The 20,087-nt window shown below is 35.4% G+C and overlaps 7 non-coding genes across 7 annotated transcripts; all 7 read right to left on the reverse strand.

The window, feature by feature from the left end:
- Positions 1-1,139: 1,139 nt before the first annotated feature.
- Trnal-caa (transfer RNA leucine (anticodon CAA)) lies at positions 1,140-1,257 on the reverse strand. Its single transcript has 2 exons — positions 1,220-1,257; positions 1,140-1,185 (listed from the first exon to the last, which is right to left on the reverse strand). It is a non-coding gene; the product is annotated as a tRNA-Leu (tRNA).
- A 152-nt stretch (positions 1,258-1,409) lies between these two features.
- Trnal-caa (transfer RNA leucine (anticodon CAA)) lies at positions 1,410-1,527 on the reverse strand. Its single transcript has 2 exons — positions 1,490-1,527; positions 1,410-1,455 (listed from the first exon to the last, which is right to left on the reverse strand). It is a non-coding gene; the product is annotated as a tRNA-Leu (tRNA).
- Positions 1,528-2,211: 684 nt separating this feature from the next.
- On the reverse strand, positions 2,212-2,329 carry Trnal-caa (transfer RNA leucine (anticodon CAA)). The gene is made up of 2 exons: positions 2,292-2,329; positions 2,212-2,257 (listed from the first exon to the last, which is right to left on the reverse strand). It is a non-coding gene; the product is annotated as a tRNA-Leu (tRNA).
- Positions 2,330-3,827: 1,498 nt separating this feature from the next.
- Trnal-caa (transfer RNA leucine (anticodon CAA)) lies at positions 3,828-3,945 on the reverse strand. Its single transcript has 2 exons — positions 3,908-3,945; positions 3,828-3,873 (listed from the first exon to the last, which is right to left on the reverse strand). It is a non-coding gene; the product is annotated as a tRNA-Leu (tRNA).
- A 152-nt stretch (positions 3,946-4,097) lies between these two features.
- Positions 4,098-4,215, reverse strand: Trnal-caa (transfer RNA leucine (anticodon CAA)). Its single transcript has 2 exons — positions 4,178-4,215; positions 4,098-4,143 (listed from the first exon to the last, which is right to left on the reverse strand). It is a non-coding gene; the product is annotated as a tRNA-Leu (tRNA).
- A 684-nt stretch (positions 4,216-4,899) lies between these two features.
- Trnal-caa (transfer RNA leucine (anticodon CAA)) lies at positions 4,900-5,017 on the reverse strand. The gene is made up of 2 exons: positions 4,980-5,017; positions 4,900-4,945 (listed from the first exon to the last, which is right to left on the reverse strand). It is a non-coding gene; the product is annotated as a tRNA-Leu (tRNA).
- A 1,767-nt stretch (positions 5,018-6,784) lies between these two features.
- Positions 6,785-6,902, reverse strand: Trnal-caa (transfer RNA leucine (anticodon CAA)). Its single transcript has 2 exons — positions 6,865-6,902; positions 6,785-6,830 (listed from the first exon to the last, which is right to left on the reverse strand). It is a non-coding gene; the product is annotated as a tRNA-Leu (tRNA).
- Between the last annotated feature and the right edge of the window lie 13,185 nt (positions 6,903-20,087).

Consider the following 20,087-nt stretch of genomic DNA (forward strand, 5'->3'; position numbering starts at 1 on the left):
TGCATAAACAAAGCTTCTTTCCAGGTGTCCCCAAATGTGAACACCGCCCGTCTAGAGCATTGATCTCACTGTTGTGGGTGAAAGATGTAATTTGATACATTTCAGAAAAGGGGGACCAAAAGAATTGTTTACAATGAACTTTTGTTTATTTATTTTGGGCACTTGACCCAGAACAGGTGAATTTGAAGGTCCATGACTGCACACGTTTAGATCTGCTTTTCCTACCAGACAGTTGTATACTTTTTTTATTATCAGCTTTGATATTTTTTTTTCTGTAAATGGTATTATACAGTCATATTTTTTCATTTAATGTATTATAGCACCAAGGGAATGCACATAAACCAGGAGCAATGTGCCAAAAATATTTTTAACATTTTAAATTGCTTATTTAGATAATTTTATATAATCTATATGAAATTTCTTGAATTTTACTTCATCTTTATCTTGGAATTTTTATAGTAAAAATATTGAATTTTGTGTTCTAAATATTCTTAATGGCATAAATTATTGAAATAATTAGTAAAAATGCTTAAGAGCTTAAAATATTTGAAATTACTCCAATTGTCATACGAGGTAAGCATAACCACTTCAGAAAACAATTTCTGCTCAAGGAGGGCGGTGGTCACAAACGGGGACACCACCCCCAGCTGGAGGGGGTGAATTTTAAAAAATTTTGACTCTAAAATCTATGTCCAGATATCCAATTTATCCCACCCATTGTGTTTTTTTATTATATTTCTAAAATTTTAATGACCCGCGCCTGTAAGGGTTAAAATTTTATAGAATTTTCAAAGGATTTTGAATTCTTTTTAGAAATAAGACCAGTTATCAGATTAATTTTAGGAATGAATACAACCTGAAAAATTACTCTTGTCGGAGAAAGCATTCGAACCCACGCCCACATTCGTAGACCAAAGCACGCAGACTCCACTTGTCGGAGCAAGGGAGATCCTTAAGTCTGGCGCCTTAGACCGCTCGGCCATCCTGACACTCTCTTGCAATTGAAAGAATACGATGTTCTATTTGAAAGATTACGTCAAATTTAAAAGCTTTTTTATTTTAGTCTTAGAGCGCTTAAGAAATTAGAACAGGTATGAGATTAATTTTAAAAAAGGAAAAAAGCCCTGGAAAAATACTCTTGTCAGAAGTGGAATTCGAACCCACGCCCACATTTTTGGACCAGAACACTCAGACTCCGTTTACCGGAGCAAGGGAGAACCTTGAGTCTGGCGCCTTAGACCGCTCGGCCATCCTGACACGTACTTCCATCGGAATAAACCCTGTACTTCGCTTGAAAATGTTTATAAATTCTAAAAAGTATTTTTCATTTTATTTTTCAAGCGCTTTAGAAGTAAGCACTGCTATAAATTTAACTTTAAACAAGATCATATATCTTTTAAAAATACTCTTGTCAGAAGTGGGATTCGAACCCACGCCCACGTTCATGGACCAGAACACTCAGACTCCGCTCATCGTAGCAAGGAAGATCCTTGAGTCTGGCGCCTTAGACCGCTCGGCCATCCTGACACTCTCGTGCAATTGGAAAAATACGATATTTTGCTTGAAATTTTATATAAATTTTAAAAGAATTTTTTTTTCTTTTTAAAGCTTTTTAGAAATAAGAACAGTTATGAGATTAATTTTAGGAAAGGATACAATCTGAAAAATTACTCCTGTCAGAAGAAGCATTCGAACCCACGCCCACATTCATGGACCAAAACACTCAGATTTCACTTGTCGGAGCAAGGGAGATATATAGCCTGCCGCCTTAGACCGCTCGGCCATCCTGACACACTCTCGCGATTGAGAGAATACGGTGTTCTGTTTGAAATATTATATAAAATTTAAAAGGTTTTTTATTTTAGTCTTAGAGCGCTTAAGAAATAAGAACAGGTATGAGATTAGTTTTAAAAAAGAAAAAAAAACCTGAAAAAATACTCTTGTCAGAAGTAGGATTCGAACCCACGCCCACATTTATGGACCAGAACACTCAGACTCCTTTTTTCGGAGCAAGGGAGATCCTTGAGTCTGGCGCCTTAGACCGCTCGGTCATCCAGACACTTACTTCTATCGGAATAAACCCAGTACTTTGTTTGAAAATGTTTATAAATTCTAAAACGTTTTTTTCATTTTATTTTTCTAGCTCTTTAGAAGTAAGCACTGCTATAAATTTAACTTTAAACAAGAAGATATATCTTTTAAAAATACTCTTGTCAGAAGTGGGATTCGAACCCACGCCCTCGTTCGTGGACCAGAACACTCCGACTCCGCTTATCGGAGCAAGGAAAATCCTTGAGTCTGGCGCCTTAGACCGCTCGGCCATCCAGACACTCTCGTGCAACTTTAAAAATACAATATTTTGTTTAACGCTTTCCGGCGCGGTGGTCACAAAAAGGTACACCAATTTTAAAAATTTCTTTAAAAAAAAGTTTTTTCTTTAAAACTCCAAAAACCGCTGCATTTGTTGCTTTTATTTCTCTTTAATGCACACAGATGGCAGCACTATTAAATATGACTCTTTGTTGGCTTAATTTCTTGTTTAAAATACCTTGATTTTCAAGCTCAAATACAATATTTTTTTCAAGATTTTAAAATTTACACCATAAACTAAATTAGTCAACCATTTTCCCTCAGGAATCCTGAGCTAATCAATCATAATTTTGCAAAAGATTGGAGTTCATTTTTGAATGCATAAACAAAGCTTCTTTCCAGGTGTCCCCAAATGTGAACACCGCCCGTCTAGAGCATTGATCTCACTGTTGTGGGTGAAAGATGTAATTTGATACATTTCAGAAAAGGGGGACCAAAAGAATTGTTTACAATGAACTTTTGTTTATTTATTTTGGGCACTTGACCCAGAACAGGTGAATTTGAAGGTCCATGACTGCACACGTTTAGATCTGCTTTTCCTACCAGACAGTTGTATACTTTTTTTATTATCAGCTTTGATATTTTTTTTTCTGTAAATGGTATTATACAGTCATATTTTTTCATTTAATATATTATAGCACCAAGGGAATGCACATAAACCAGGAGCAATGTGCCAAAAATATTTTTAACATTTTAAATTGCTTATTTAGATAATTTTATATAATCTATATGAAATTTCTTGAATTTTACTTCATCTTTATCTTGGAATTTTTATAGTAAAAATATTGAATTTTGTGTTCTAAATATTCTTAATGGCATAAATTATTGAAATAATTAGTAAAAATGCTTAAGAGCTTAAAATATTTGAAATTACTCCAATTGTCATACGAGGTAAGCATAACCACTTCAGAAAACAATTTCTGCTCAAGGAGGGCGGTGGTCACAAACGGGGACACCACCCCCAGCTGGAGGGGGTGAATTTTAAAAAATTTTGACTCTAAAATCTATGTCCAGATATCCAATTTATCCCACCCATTGTGTTTTTTTATTATATTTCTAAAATTTTAATGACCCGCGCCTGTAAGGGTTAAAATTTTATAGAATTTTCAAAGGATTTTGAATTCTTTTTAGAAATAAGACCAGTTATCAGATTAATTTTAGGAATGAATACAACCTGAAAAATTACTCTTGTCGGAGAAAGCATTCGAACCCACGCCCACATTCGTAGACCAAAGCACGCAGACTCCACTTGTCGGAGCAAGGGAGATCCTTAAGTCTGGCGCCTTAGACCGCTCGGCCATCCTGACACTCTCTTGCAATTGAAAGAATACGATGTTCTATTTGAAAGATTACGTCAAATTTAAAAGCTTTTTTATTTTAGTCTTAGAGCGCTTAAGAAATTAGAACAGGTATGAGATTAATTTTAAAAAAGGAAAAAAGCCCTGGAAAAATACTCTTGTCAGAAGTGGAATTCGAACCCACGCCCACATTTTTGGACCAGAACACTCAGACTCCGTTTACCGGAGCAAGGGAGAACCTTGAGTCTGGCGCCTTAGACCGCTCGGCCATCCTGACACGTACTTCCATCGGAATAAACCCTGTACTTCGCTTGAAAATGTTTATAAATTCAAAAAAGTATTTTTCATTTTATTTTTCAAGCGCTTTAGAAGTAAGCACTGCTATAAATTTAACTTTAAACAAGATCATATATCTTTTAAAAATACTCTTGTCAGAAGTGGGATTCGAACCCACGCCCACGTTCATGGACCAGAACACTCAGACTCCGCTCATCGTAGCAAGGAAGATCCTTGAGTCTGGCGCCTTAGACCGCTCGGCCATCCTGACACTCTCGTGCAATTGGAAAAATACGATATTTTGCTTGAAATTTTATATAAATTTTAAAAGAATTTTTTTTTCTTTTTAAAGCTTTTTAGAAATAAGAACAGTTATGAGATTAATTTTAGGAAAGGATACAATCTGAAAAATTACTCCTGTCAGAAGAAGCATTCGAACCCACGCCCACATTCATGGACCAAAACACTCAGATTTCACTTGTCGGAGCAAGGGAGATATATAGCCTGCCGCCTTAGACCGCTCGGCCATCCTGACACACTCTCGCGATTGAGAGAATACGGTGTTCTGTTTGAAATATTATATAAAATTTAAAAGGTTTTTTATTTTAGTCTTAGAGCGCTTAAGAAATAAGAACAGGTATGAGATTAGTTTTAAAAAAGAAAAAAAAACCTGAAAAAATACTCTTGTCAGAAGTAGGATTCGAACCCACGCCCACATTTATGGACCAGAACACTCAGACTCCTTTTTTCGGAGCAAGGGAGATCCTTGAGTCTGGCGCCTTAGACCGCTCGGTCATCCAGACACTTACTTCTATCGGAATAAACCCAGTACTTTGTTTGAAAATGTTTATAAATTCTAAAACGTTTTTTTCATTTTATTTTTCTAGCTCTTTAGAAGTAAGCACTGCTATAAATTTAACTTTAAACAAGAAGATATATCTTTTAAAAATACTCTTGTCAGAAGTGGGATTCGAACCCACGCCCTCGTTCGTGGACCAGAACACTCCGACTCCGCTTATCGGAGCAAGGAAAATCCTTGAGTCTGGCGCCTTAGACCGCTCGGCCATCCAGACACTCTCGTGCAACTTTAAAAATACAATATTTTGTTTAACGCTTTCCGGCGCGGTGGTCACAAAAAGGTACACCAATTTTAAAAATTTCTTTAAAAAAAAGTTTTTTCTTTAAAACTCCAAAAACCGCTGCATTTGTTGCTTTTATTTCTCTTTAATGCACACAGATGGCAGCACTATTAAATATGACTCTTTGTTGGCTTAATTTCTTGTTTAAAATACCTTGATTTTCAAGTTCAAATACAATATTTTTTTCAAGATTTTAAAATTTACACCATAAACTAAATTAGTCAACCATTTTCCCTCAGGAATCCTGAGCTAATCAATCATAATTTTGCAAAAGATTGGAGTTCATTTTTGAATGCATAAACAAAGCTTCTTTCCAGGTGTCCCCAAATGTGAACACCGCCCGTCTAGAGCATTGATCTCACTGTTGTGGGTGAAAGATGTAATTTGATACATTTCAGAAAAGGGGGACCAAAAGAATTGTTTACAATGAACTTTTGTTTATTTATTTTGGGCACTTGACCCAGAACAGGTGAATTTGAAGGTCCATGACTGCACACGTTTAGATCTGCTTTTCCTACCAGACAGTTGTATACTTTTTTTATTATCAGCTTTGATATTTTTTTTTCTGTAAATGGTATTATACAGTCATATTTTTTCATTTAATATATTATAGCACCAAGGGAATGCACATAAACCAGGAGCAATGTGCCAAAAATATTTTTAACATTTTAAATTGCTTATTTAGATAATTTTATATAATCTATATGAAATTTCTTGAATTTTACTTCATCTTTATCTTGGAATTTTTATAGTAAAAATATTGAATTTTGTGTTCTAAATATTCTTAATGGCATAAATTATTGAAATAATTAGTAAAAATGCTTAAGAGCTTAAAATATTTGAAATTACTCCAATTGTCATACGAGGTAAGCATAACCACTTCAGAAAACAATTTCTGCTCAAGGAGGGCGGTGGTCACAAACGGGGACACCACCCCCAGCTGGAGGGGGTGAATTTTAAAAAATTTTGACTCTAAAATCTATGTCCAGATATCCAATTTATCCCACCCATTGTGTTTTTTATTATATTTCTAAAATTTTAATGACCCGCGCCTGTAAGGGTTAAAATTTTATAGAATTTTCAAAGGATTTTGAATTCTTTTTAGAAATAAGACCAGTTATCAGATTAATTATAGGAATGAATACAACCTGAAAAATTACTCTTGTCGGAGAAAGCATTCGAACCCACGCCCACATTCGTAGACCAAAACACTCAGACTCCACTTGTCGGAGCAAGGGAGATCCTTAAGTCTGGCGCCTTAGACCGCTCGGCCATCCTGACACTCTCTTGCAATTGAAAGAATACGATGTTCTATTTGAAAGATTACGTCAAATTTAAAAGCTTTTTTATTTTAGTCTTAGAGCGCTTAAGAAATTAGAACAGGTATGAGATTAATTTTAAAAAAGGAAAAAAGCCCTGGAAAAATACTCTTGTCAGAAGTGGAATTCGAACCCACGCCCACATTTATGGACCAGAACACTCAGACTCCGTTTACCGGAGCAAGGGAGATCCTTGAGTCTGGCGCCTTAGACCGCTCGGTCATCCAGACACTTACTTCTATCGGAATAAACCCTGTACTTTGCTTGAAAATGTTTATAAATTCTAAAAAGTATTTTTCATTTTATTTTTCAAGCGCTTTAGAAGTAAGCACTGCTATAAATTTAACTTTAAACAAGATCATATATCTTTTAAAAATACTCTTGTCAGAAGTGGGATTCGAACCCACGCCCACGTTCATGGACCAGAACACTCAGACTCCGCTCATCGTAGCAAGGAAGATCCTTGAGTCTGGCGCCTTAGACCGCTCGGCCATCCTGACACTCTCGTACAACTGAAAAAATACGATATTTTGTTTGAAATTTTAAATAAATTTTAAAAGGATTTTTTTAAAAGCTTTTTAGAAATAAGAACAGTTATCAAATTAATTTTAGGAAAGAATACAACCTGAAAAATTACTCATGTCAGAAGAAGCATTCGAACACACGCCCACATTCGTGGACCAAAACGCTCAGACTCCACTTGTCGGAGCAAGGGAGATCCTTACGTCTGGCGCCTTAGACCGCTCGGCCATCCTGACGCTCTCTTGCATATGAAAGAATACGATGTTATGTTTGAAATATTATATAAAATTTAAAAGGTTTTTTATTTTAGTCTTATAGCGCTTAAGAAATAAAGAGGTATGAGATTAATTTTAAAAAAGAAAAAAAAACCTGAAAAAATACTCTTGTCAGAACTGGGATTCGAGCCCACATTTATGGACCAGAACACACAAACTTCTTTTATCGGAGCAAGGGATATTCTTGAGTCTGATGCCTTAGACCGCTCGGCCATCCTGACACTTACTTCTAGAGGAAAAAACCCTGTACTTTGCTTGAAAATGTTTATAAATTCTAAAAAGTATTTTTCATTTTATTTTTCAAGCGCTTTAGAAGTAAGCACTGCTATAAATTTAACTTTAAACAAGAACATATATCTTTTAAAAATACTCTTGTCAGAAGTGGGATTCGAACCCCGGCCCTCATTCGTGGACCAGACCACTCAGACTCCGCTTATCGGAGCAAGGAAGATCCTTGAGTCTGGCGCCTAAGACCGCTCGGCCATCCTGACACTCTCGTGCAACTAAAAAAATACGATATTCTGCTTGAAATTTTATATAAATTTTAAAAGAATTTTTTTTTTCTTTTTAAAGCTTTTTAGAAATAAGAAGAGTTATAAGATTAATTTTAGGAAAGAATACAACCTGAAAAATTACTCCTGTCAGAAGAAGCATTCGAACCCACGCCCACATTTGTGGACCAAAACACTGAGACTCCACTTGTCGGAGCAAAGGAGATCCCTAAGTCTGGCGCCTTAGACCGCTCAGCCATTCTGACACTCTATTGCAATTGAAAGAATACGATGTTCTGTTTGAAATATTATATAAAATTTAAAAGGTTTTTTATTTTAGTCTTAGAGCACTTAAGAAATAAGAACAGGTATGAGATTAATTTTAAAAAAGAAAAAAAAACCCTGAAAAAATACTCTAGTCAGAAGTGGGATTAGAACTCACACCCACATTTATGGACCAGAACACTCAGACTCCTTTTATCGGAGCAAGGGAGATCCTTGAGTCTGGCGCCTTAGAACACTCGGTCATCCTGACACTTACTTCCATCGGAATAAACCCTGTACTTTGTTTGAAAATGTTTATAAATTCGAAAAAAAAAAATTTCAATTTTATTTTTCAAGCGCTTTAGAAGTAAGCACTGCTTTTAATTTAACTTTAAAAAAGAAGATATACCTTAAAAACACTCTTGTTAGAAGAGGGATTCGAAACCACGCCCACATTCGTAGACCAGAACACTCACACTCCGCTTATCGGAGCCAGGGAGATCCTTGAGTCTGGCGCCTTAGACCGCTCGGCCATCCTGACTTCCTCTTGCTACTGAAAAATACGATATTTAATAAAAATGGTATATAAATTTTAAAAGGCTTTTCGTTTTATTTTTAAAGCGCTTTAGAAATAAGAATAGTTATGAGATTAATTTAAAAAAAGGAAAAAATCTGAAAAAGTAAACTTGTCAGAAATGGGTTTCGAACCCACGCCCACATTCGTGGACCAGAACACTCACACTCCGCTTACTGGAGCGAGGGAGAACCTTGACTCCAAGCGCCATAGACCGCTTGGCCGCCCTGCCACTAGTTTCTAAAGGAATAAACCCTGTACTTTGTTTAAAAATGTCTATAAACGTTTAAAAAAATTTTTCATTTTATTTTTTATGCGCTTTAGAAGTAAGCACGGCTTTAAATTAAACTTTAAGCAAGAACATATACCGTTTAAAAATACTCTTGTCAGAAGCGTGATTCGAATCCACGCCCACATTCGTGGACCAGAACACTCACACTCCACTTATCGGAGCACAGGAGATCGCCGAGTCCGGCGCTTTAGACCGCTCGGCCATCCTGACTTCCGCTTGCTACTGAAAAATACGATATTTAATTAAAATTGTATATAAATTTTAAAAAGTTTTTCGTTTTATTTTTAAAGCGCTTTAGAAATAAGAATATTTATGAGATTAATTTTAAAAAAGAAAAAAAACTGAAAAAGTAAACTTGTCAGAAATGGGATTCGAACCCACGCCCACATTCGTGGACCAGAACCACTCAGACTCCGCTTATTGGAGCAAGGGAGATCCTTGACTCTGGAGCTTTAAACTGCACGACCACATTGCCTCTTATTTCTAAAGGAATAAACCTTGTACTTTGTTTGAAAACGTTTGAAAATGTTTAAAAGTTTTTTTCATTTTATTTTTATGCGCTTTAGAAGTAAGCACTGCTTTTAATTTAACTTTAAACAAGAACATATACCTTTTAAAAATACTCTTGTCAGAAGAGGGATTCGAACCCGCGCCCACATTCGAGGACCAGAACACTCAGATTCCGCTTATTGGAACAAGGGTGATCCTCAACTCTGGAGCCTTAAACCGCACGGCCGCATTGCCTCTTATTTCTAAAGGAATAAACCTTGTACTTTGTTTGAAAACTTTTATAAATGTTTAAAAGTTTTTTCATTTTATTTGCGCTTTAAAAGTAAGCACTGCTTTTAATTTAACTTTAAAAAAGAAGATATACATGAAAAAATAAAACTCTTGTCAGAAGTGGAATTCGAACCCACGCCCACATTTGTGGACCAGAACACTTACACTCCGCTTATCCGAGCATAGGAGATCGCTGAGTCTGGCGCCTTAGAACGCTCGGCCATCCTGACTTGCTCATACTGCTGAAAAATACGATATTTAATTAAAATTGAATATAAATTTTAAAAGGTTTTTCGTTTTATTTTTAAAGCGCTTTAGAAATAAGAACAGTTATGAGATTAATTTTAAAAAAGAAAAAAACCAGAAAAAGTAATCTTGTCAGAATTGGGATTCGAACCCACGCTCACATTCGTGGACCAGAACATTGAGACTCCGCTTATTGGAGCAAGAGAGATCCTTGACTCTGGCGCCTTAAACCGCTCAGCCACTCTGCAACTTATTTCTAAAGGAATAAACCTTGAACTTTGTTTGAAAATGTTTATAAATGTTTAAAAGTTTTTTCATTTTATTCGCTTTAGAAGTAAGCACTCCTTTAAATTTAACTTTAAACAATAACATATACCTTTTAAAATACTCTTCACAGAAGTTGGATTCGAACCCACGCCCACATTCGTGGGCCAGAACACTCAGACTCCGCTTATTAGAGCAAGGGAGATCCTTGAGTCCGGCGCCTTAAACCGTTCGGCAATCCTGCCACTTACATCCGAAGGAATAAACCTTGTACTTTGTTTGAAAATGTTTATAAATTCTAAAAAGTTTTTTTCATTTTATTTTTCAAGCGCTTTAGAAGTAAGCAGTGCTTTTAATTTAACTTCAAAAAAAGAAGATATACCTTAAAAAATTTCTCTTGTCAGAAGTGTTATTCGAACCCACGCCCACATTCATAGACCAGAACACTCAGACTCCGCTTATTGGAGCAAGGGAGATCCTTGACTCTGGCGCCTTACACCGCTCGGCCACCCTGCCACTTATTTCTAAAGGAATAAACCTTGTACTTTGTTTGAAAATGTTTATAAATGTTTAAAAGTTTTTTTCATTTTATTCGCTTTAGAAGTAAGCACTGCTTTTAATTTAACTTTAAACAAGAACATATACCTTTTAAAAATACTCTTGTCAGAAGTAGGACTCGAACCCACGCCCACATTCGAGGACCAGAACACTCAGACTCTGCTTATTTTAGCAAGGGAGAGCCTTGAGTCTGGCGCTTTAGACCGCTCGGCCATTCTGATCGTTACTTCCAAACGAATAAACCGTGTACTTTGCACGAAAATGTTTATAAATGTTTAAAAGTTTTTTTCATTTTATTTTTCAAGCGCTTTAGAAGTAAGCACTGCTTTTAATATAACTTTAAACAAGAACATATACCTTAAAAAAATACTCTTGACAGAAGTTGGATTCGAACCCACGCCGACATTCGTAGACCAGAACACTTAGACTCCGCCTTTTGAAGCAAGGGAGATCCTTGAGACCGACGCCTTAAACCGTTCGGCAATCCTGACACTTACATCCGAAGGAATAAACCCTGTACTTCGTTTGAATATGTTTATAAATTCTAAAAAGTTTTTTTCATTTTATTTTTCAAGCAAGGGAGATCCTTGAGACCGACGCCTTAAACCGTTCGGCAATCCTGACACTTACATCCGAAGGAATAAACCCTGTACTTCGTTTGAATATGTTTATAAATTCTAAAAAGTTTTTTTCATTTTATTTTTCAAGCGCTTTAGAAGTAAGCAGTGCTTTTAATTTAACTTCAAAACAAGATGATATACCTTAAAAAAATTCTCTTGTCAGAATTGTTATTCGAACCCACGCCCACATTCATGGACCAGAACACTCAGACTCCGCTTATTGGAGCAAGGGAGTTTCTTGAATCTGGCGCCTTCGACCGCTCGGCTACCCTGACACTTACTTCAAAAGGAATAAACACTGTACTTTGTTTGAAAATGTTTATAAATGTTTTAAAGTTTTTCTCATTTTATTTTTCAAGCGCTTTAGAAATAAGCACTGCTTTTAACTTAACTTTAAAAAAAAGATATACATTTAAAAAATACTCTTGTCAGAAATGGGATTCGAATCACGCCCACATTCGTGGACCAGAACACTCACACTCCACTTATCGGAGCATAGGAGATCGCTCAGTCTGGCGCCTTAGACCGCTCGGCCATCCTGACTTCCTCTTGTTACTGAAAAATACGATGTTTAATTAAAATTGTATATAAATTTTAAAAGGTTTTTCGTTTTGTTTTTAAAGCGCATTAGAAATAAGAACAGTTATGAGATTAATTTTAAAAAAGAAAAAAACCTGAAAAAGTAATCTTGTCAGAAATGGGATTCGAACCCACGCCCACATTCGTGGAACAGAACACTCAGACTCCGCTTATTGGAGCAAGGGAGATCCTTGTCTCTGGAGCCTTAAACCGCTCGGACACCCTGCCTCTCATTTCTAAAGGAATAAACCTCGTACTTTGTTTGAAAATGTTTATAAATGTTTAAAAGGTTTTTTCATTTTATTTTTTATGCGCTTTAGAAGTAAGCACTGCTTTTAATTTAACTTTAAACAAGAACATATACCTTTTAAAAATACTCTTGTAAGAAGTGGGATTCGAACCGAGCCTTAGACCGCTCGGACATCCTGACACTTTCTTTCAGAAGAATAAACCCTGTAGTTTGTTTGAAAATGTTTATAAATTTTAAAAAAAAATTTCATTTTATTTTAAAAGCGCTTAAGAAGTAAGATCTGCTATTTCTATTTCTATTCAAGAGTCACAACTGACTACAACTGTATTTATGTCGAGGACTGCATACAAAGTGCCTTGCCTCCATTATTTTATATACCGATAGATGGCAGCACCATCACCGGATCGAACAGTTAATGAGAATTTAGAACTAGTCCAAGAGCTAATAGCTACCTGGTGCTAGCACCCCCAGAGGTATCGTTTCACTTGGAGGACATTGAGACCACGAGCATATTTAACGTCGCCCAGTCCCCTTTAATGACGACGGTGGGTCTTCGACCAGCGGGGATCGAACCCGAGCCCCTCCGGCCCTGAGTCCAATGCCCTACCGATCAGGCTACCACGGCCCCGTAAGATCTGCTATTAATTTAACTTTAAAAAAGAAGATATACCTTTAAAAATTACTCTTGTCAGATTTGGAATTCGAACGCACGCCCACATTCGTGGACCAGAACACTCAGACTCCGCTTATCGGAGCAAGGGAAAGCCTCGAGTCTGGCGCCTTTGACCGCTCGGCCATCCTGACATTTTCTTGCTACAGAAAAAATACGATATTTTAATTAAACTTTTATATAACTTTTAAAAGGTTTTTCATTTCATTTTTAAAACGCTTTAGAAATAAGAACAATTATGAGATTAATTTTAGAAAAGAAAAAAAACCTCTTCTCAGATGTGGGATTCGAACACATACCCACTTTCGTGGACCAGAACACTCAGACTCCTTTTATCGGAACAAGGGAGATCCTTGAGTCTGGCGCCTTAGACAGCTCGGCCATCCTGACACTTATATTCAGTAAATTACCGCCCATTAGCCAGGGCTAAAGCAGAAATACATGAAATACACCGCCAGCTCAGTCATGTCCAGCCGACTGCAGTTTCGTGCTTATTAGCACTCCTCAGCCCCGGCATAGGAAAGTGACTGAGCTGGAGATGAAAAACCTCTTATGGAAGCCAAGAGGGCCAAACAAACTAGTAGCTAATGTAGAATTAGCACAGACCAGAGGAGTGTACGAATGCCGGACTGAGGAGTGCTAATAAGCCCGAAACTGCAGTCCTCGGCTGGAAATGACTGAGCTGGCCGTGTATTTCATGCATCCTGACACTTACTTCCAAAGGAATAAACCCTGTACTTTGTTTGAAAATTTTTATAAATTATAAGAAGTTTTTTTCATTTTATTTTTAAAGCGTTTTAGAAATAAGCACTGCTATTATTTTCACTTTAAAAAAGGGGCAGTGGTAGCCCGATCGGTAGAGTGTCGGATTCGATGCCGGAGGGTCCTGAGTTCGAACCTCGATGATCGAAGATCCACCGTCATCAATAAAGAGGACTGGGCGACATTAAATATGCTCGTGGTCTCTATGTCCTCCAAGTGAAACGATACCTCTGGGGGCACTAGCACCAGATAGCTATTAGCTCCTGGAATAATTCTAAATTCTCATTAACTGTTCGATCCGGTGATGGTGCTGCCATCTATCTATATATAAAATAATGGAGGCAAGGCACTTAGTATGCAATCTTCGACATAAATACAGTTGTAGTCAGTTGTGACTGTGAATAGGAATAGGAATAGGAACTTTAAAAAAGAAAAAAAACTTTAAAATAACAAAAATCGCGTCCATTTTTATGTGAAAGCATTATGTTTTCAAATCGTAGCGGCGCCCTCCCCCTCCCCCCCCCATTGTTGTTCTTTAAATAACGGGTCAGTCTATCTCTCACTGTACATCGACCTGTAGATATATCTTTTTCTAGATGCATGCAAATTTACCTCTGATAGTAATTAACAATCTTTTTTTCAAAGAAAAAAAGTATTAATTCGAAAAAAAAAAAATAAAACCTATTTTGTACACTCAATGCATATCTATCTACCTATTCGATCTATCTCTAAATTTTCTCATCTATCTCTATTTAATTTGATCTAACCTTCAATCTTATTCCCTAACAAAAAGAAAATCATGCAAAAAAAGCGCGCTTACTTATTTATTAAAATAACACAAAAAATTGGTGTCTCTGTGGTACCCGGAGTTTGCCAAAATATAAAAATCATTGTTTTTATTGAAATTCAAAAAAAAAAAGTGACTGGGACCAAAACGATCCGATGTGTTCCGTCTGATTAACCGAAATCCAATGTTTAGCAAAACATCCGGGGGGGGGGGAGAGAGAAACAAATGAAATACCTGGAAAGAAAAAAAAGCGAATGAATCCTTCGAAAGGAAGAAAAGAAAAAAAGCAAGTTACGTATTCAGTTAGATCCCGTGGGTGCGTTATGTCATAGTCGAAGCGGTCAGCGGACAGCAGATCTTCGGTGAAGCGATAGCTCATTTCTTCGTTCTGCCTTTAAAAAATTGTAGAAAAAAACTTTTGAATATTTTTGAAAACTTTTTTTTCTGTAGAGGACGAAATGTTCTGGCTACTACATAGTAAAATTGTAGAAAAGAGGCTATTATATTTTTCACGGGATGCGTTTAGAAAAAAATTAAACCCAGAAAAAAAAATGAAAAATAAAGGTTTTTTCATAAATTCATAAAAAATACAAAAATTGCTCTATCTTCAAAACTTTTTTGGTCATCATATTTAAAATAAAATTTTCGACACTATAGTATTAAAAAATATTTGTCTGGCGCGATTGGTTCGGGGTCTGTGAGGTTAAAAGTGCTAAAAATCACATAAAACATTAAATAACTTTTTTACTTTTTTCTAATAAAAATATCAAAAATCGAAGCCCGAGGTGCACAACTTCAGCAAAAGATACACCTGTATACCAAATTTCATCTTTCTAGGCCTTAACGTTTTCCCGGGATGCGCGCCACACCCACACACACACAAACATCTTATTTTATTACTAGCCGCCTGCGGTGACCAGCTGGTCCGCCTTTTTACGCCATTCGCCTTTTTGTGCCAGGGTTGCCGCCTTCGGCGGCTGCTTAGACGATTTAGCGACGGTATTAATCAACGTTTTTCTTTATATATCAATATTATCATTCGCCTTTTTACGCCAATGTTGACGCCTTAGGCGGCTGCTTAAAAAAATTTCGTGACGGTATCAATCAAACTATATCTATCTATATCATTAGTAGTTTGAATAAAATATTTTCTAAACCTATCTTCAGTTCCGTCGTTTGGAATACTTTTTAAAAGAGGAGAGGGGAGACACAAACGGCGTACTCTTCATGCAAATTTTGTCGAAAAATAACCAAAAGCACTCCCACTTTTATGTGAAAGTATTGTTTTTTTTAAAGTCATGGTGTGTGTGGGGGGGGGCATTGACACCCCTTGAAGTTCCTTAAATGACGGGCATGTCTCTTTCTTGCAGTCCATCTACAATATCGACCTCTATATTTGTCTATCTATCTATACGATCGATGCATATCTACCTCTGCCACTAATTAACAATCTTTTTTCGAAAAAAAAAATTTTTTGTCCACTCAATCTCTATCTCTGTATCTACCTAACCTAACCACCAATCCGTAGCAGAAACACAGATCATGCAACAAATCGCGGGCTTTATTTATTTCATCAAAATAGCCCGCAAAAAAAAGGCTCTATGTTCCCCGTAGTGCGCAAAAAGTAACGCTTGCAAAAAGATAAAAAAGTATTTCTATTTCTATTCTATTCAAGAGTCACAACTGACTACAACTGTATTTATGTCGAGGACTGCATACTAAGTGCCTTGCCTCCATTATTTTATATACCGATAGTTGGCAGCACCATCACCGGATCGAACAGTTAATGAGAATTTAGAACTAGTTCAAGAGCTAATAGCTACCCGGTACTAGCACCCCCAGAGGTATCGTTTCACTTGGAGGACATTGAGACCACGAGCATATTTAACGTCGCCCAGTCCCCTTTAATGACGACGGTGGGTCTTCGAAATAAAAAAGTAAAAAAAAAAAAAAAAGTAAAGAGAAGGCAAACGATTTCAGTTGGATCACGTGACAGGTAAGTTCGGAACTCAGCCGGCAAGCGAACAGCTCGCGTTGCGTTCTGCATTAAAAAATTGTTAAAAAAAAAAAACTATTGCGAATTTTTAAAAACTTTTTTCTTCTGAAGGGGGCAGAGTGTTTTTACTATTACCAACTAAAATTTTAGAATTGAGGGTTTAATACTTTGCGCAGGATGGGTTTCGAAAAAAAATTAAACCCAGGAAAAAAATGCAAATTAAAAGTTTTTTCAAAAATCTATAAAAAATACAAAAATTGCTCTATCTTCAAAATTTTTTTGGTCATCATATTTAAAATTAAATTTCCGACACTATAGTACAAAAAATGCCGCGATTGGTTCGGGGTCTGTGAGGTTAAAAGTACTAAAAAGTGCTAAAAATCATATAAAACATTAATTTTACTGTACATATCGTTTATGAGATCGTATATTACTTCTACTTTAACGGTAAAATGCTGTTGATTTCACAATAAGATTCTTTGTTAATGCTAATCTTATGGATAAGGGGCCATTCATTAATTTTCATACCCTTTCTTTTCGGGTGGTACTCATTCTTACATAATATTTTTCTTGTTGATATTTTATATTAGAAATTATGCGGTGAAGTGGTTTGGCAGGGATCTTATTTCATTTGCGGCTGGAAGATAAAAAATGTATTAGAATGAGCTGTTTACCCCTTACCCTTTCGTTGGATAGCGCTATTCATGGTTTTTTCCATTATCATGTATGTTTTTAGCATAGAATCACATGTTGAACAACTGAATAGGCGGCTGGAGCAACCTTGCTTGTTAAAATTTCGAATTTTACATTCAGAACTGTACCGGAATGGGAGCAATAGAATTTGGCCAATTTTATAATGATCCCCGCTCTATAAGAGTAATAGAATTGAATAATTTTGGAAGTTTTCGATAAATTTTGTTAACAAAATATTTATTTTCGCATTTGTAAAAATTAATAGGTCAAAAAAGTAGCATGCAACGTTGTTCCATTTAATTATACTTTTCATAGCCATTTTGGCATGTAAAGAACTGCAATTTTTATTTCGTACTTTATTTCATTTCTGAAGAATAAAAGCAATATTGCAATGTTCTGGTTTAAAAAATGTTAGCATTTAAGTGTTGAATTATATTACATACAAATAGACAACGGAAAGGGGCCTTTCTATTGTGGCTTCCAGAAATATTCATTCGTACGCTTGTGGCAAAAAAAATGTACCACGGAATTAAATTCGGATATGTAGTTCAACATTTTTTCGCATTATCATTACGTAGTTCTAAATTAAACCTAACATTTTAATAATAAAATATTGACTGATTTTTCTCTTTGAAATGCGTCTGAAAATGAGCTGAGGAGAATAAATACGCCATGGCACTGAAATACTTTCAAAAAAATTCAGAATTAAAGTTATCGTCTGTCGTTTTTTATATTACTTTTTTCATTGCAGTGACACTAAAAAATCGTTTGGAATTAATTTTTGCTAGTTTACTCAGGGTTGCCAGACGTAGTATTTTTGATACTACGGTAGTATTTTTTCGCCCCAACTTAGGGGCGTAGTATTTTTTGTAGTATTTCGCTAAAATATGGTTTATATGTGATTTTTTTTTTTTATTTCGAAAAAAAAGAGAGACAAAACAAATTACAAAGTTTAAATATTTAAAAACAAAGCAGAAATGTTGCCAATTTGAAGAAAAAAAGCGGTAAAACAAGTAAAAATGTAGTGGAACAGGAAAAATGAAACAAATAAATATATCTATCTATCAGTGTTAAGATTCATATACATATATGTATTTGGTAATACTGTAGTTTTATAAAATGTAATGTAGATGGCGCCAAACGTAGTATTTTGTAGTATTTTTTCAGAGGAGGTGTAGTATTTTTCTGCTTCAAAAATCTGGCAACCCTGATTACTTCGCAAATTCTATGTATCATTTAAAAATGGCTCGTTTTCGTAAAGTAGCAACAAACACAATTGGAAAACTGATTCGCAACACAAAGAGCTCGAATATGCTACCTTGAGGTGATTATCAATACTACCAAAAAAGGTAAAACATTACAGTTTGTGGTGTAATGTAATTTCAGAAGAATAAAAAAGAAAGCTTCCCACAAACACGATGAAAAATTACTGTCATTCACTAAGCGTCAAAGCAAGTTATAAGTTATGGCATTCGTTTGTTTTACCTTTTTCATCCGCCATTAGTCAGAGGCTGCAGCGCCCCCTATAGTTTATTGGTGTTGCGAATTACTTTTTATTATATTCAAGGTAAAACAGTTAGAAATATTGCTTAAGTAGTTCATTTATCCCATCCTTATGCTATAAACGCTTCAAAGAAGAAATTTGGATCGAAAACAATAAAAGTTCGGCCAGCAAAGTTAACAAAATATTATCAGAGGTTTATTATTAGAAAATTTGTGAAAAAATTACGCGTTTTAGTGCTGTAAAAGTTTTAGCTGAAAGAAAAATTATCTTTTCTCTTGTACCTGAAACTTCAATGAGTTTTCAGTACGCTTAGTTAAACGAGCGTTATGCCAGCAGAAACTTTTTAGTTAGTGTGAAAAACAAAGTTTAGGATTTCTTTCTCGAACAATCCAGTGATAAATATTATTACAAATTCTGTAAATAGAAATTATTTTTGTGATTATTTGTTGTAATCTAGCTAAATTTGGCGTTTATTCCATTATTCTTCATCTAAAATTATTGTAGTAACTTAACCTGTAAATAGTTTATTGTAATGAATATACAACCCCCTTACACTCGAATGAAATATACGTCCTCCCATTTCTGAACGATAAGATTTGTGAATGGAATAAAAAGAAAATATGAGAAATTTGTAGAACTTCGTAGGATTTTCTAAATATTTCTTCACTCGGTATAAAAAGCCGGGCGTCTAGTGAATGTGGGAGTCTGGTTTTGGAAGTGTGTATTAGCCTTTGCGCTGTGTTTTTGCTTTTTTTGATGTGCATACGTGTGGGATAGTTGAGTTTAAGGTGTTAATTGATATTTGTCTAATTGCTATGGTTAATTTAGCAGTTGCTAAGGATCTTTCTTGTACATAGTTGTAAATAAATCTCCTGTGTTTTCTCAAGAACTGTGTCGTCATTAAAGAATTTCTTGAAGTGGCTGGACTCGTAACAATATTCAGTGCATTACAAATAGAGGTTTCATTTCTAATATCTTTGTCTCCGATTTGCTACTTCAGTATATTGCTTATAATATTTGAGGCGGTTAGTTTGCAACTTTTTATCTCTTTTCTCATTTTGTACACGCATTTATTCAAAATAGATTTTCATGGATGACAATAAATGTGTCAAAAGTTTCAAACGCTAAAAAAGAGCCGAACCATACGAATTTATATTTTATAAAAAAATTTTGAAAAAAAAAATAGAACCGACTTCAAAATTGCTCTAAAAAGTGAAAAATAATTTTATTCTTTAAACACCATCGATAATACTTTGAAACATAATTTTTGAAGTTGGCGCAAAAACGATCGATAAAATTATTCACAGCCATAACTCAACTACAAGTATAAATTTAACCACGTCCAGTTTCTTCACTACCACATGCATTACGCATTGATGACAGCATATTTGAGTAACGATATAAATGTTTCGTTCCTAAGTTTGGATGATTTTTTGATAAAAATATGAACGAAGCATGGTTACAATGAATTTTACTTTTTTTTTTGCGCCAACTTCAAAAATTATGTTTAAAAGTATTATCGATGGTGTTTAAAGAATAAAATTATTTTTCACTTTTT

The sequence above is a fragment of the Uloborus diversus genome, chromosome 1 (genome assembly GCF_026930045.1).
Source record: "Uloborus diversus isolate 005 chromosome 1, Udiv.v.3.1, whole genome shotgun sequence".
Taxonomy (NCBI): Eukaryota; Metazoa; Arthropoda; class Arachnida; order Araneae; family Uloboridae; genus Uloborus; species Uloborus diversus.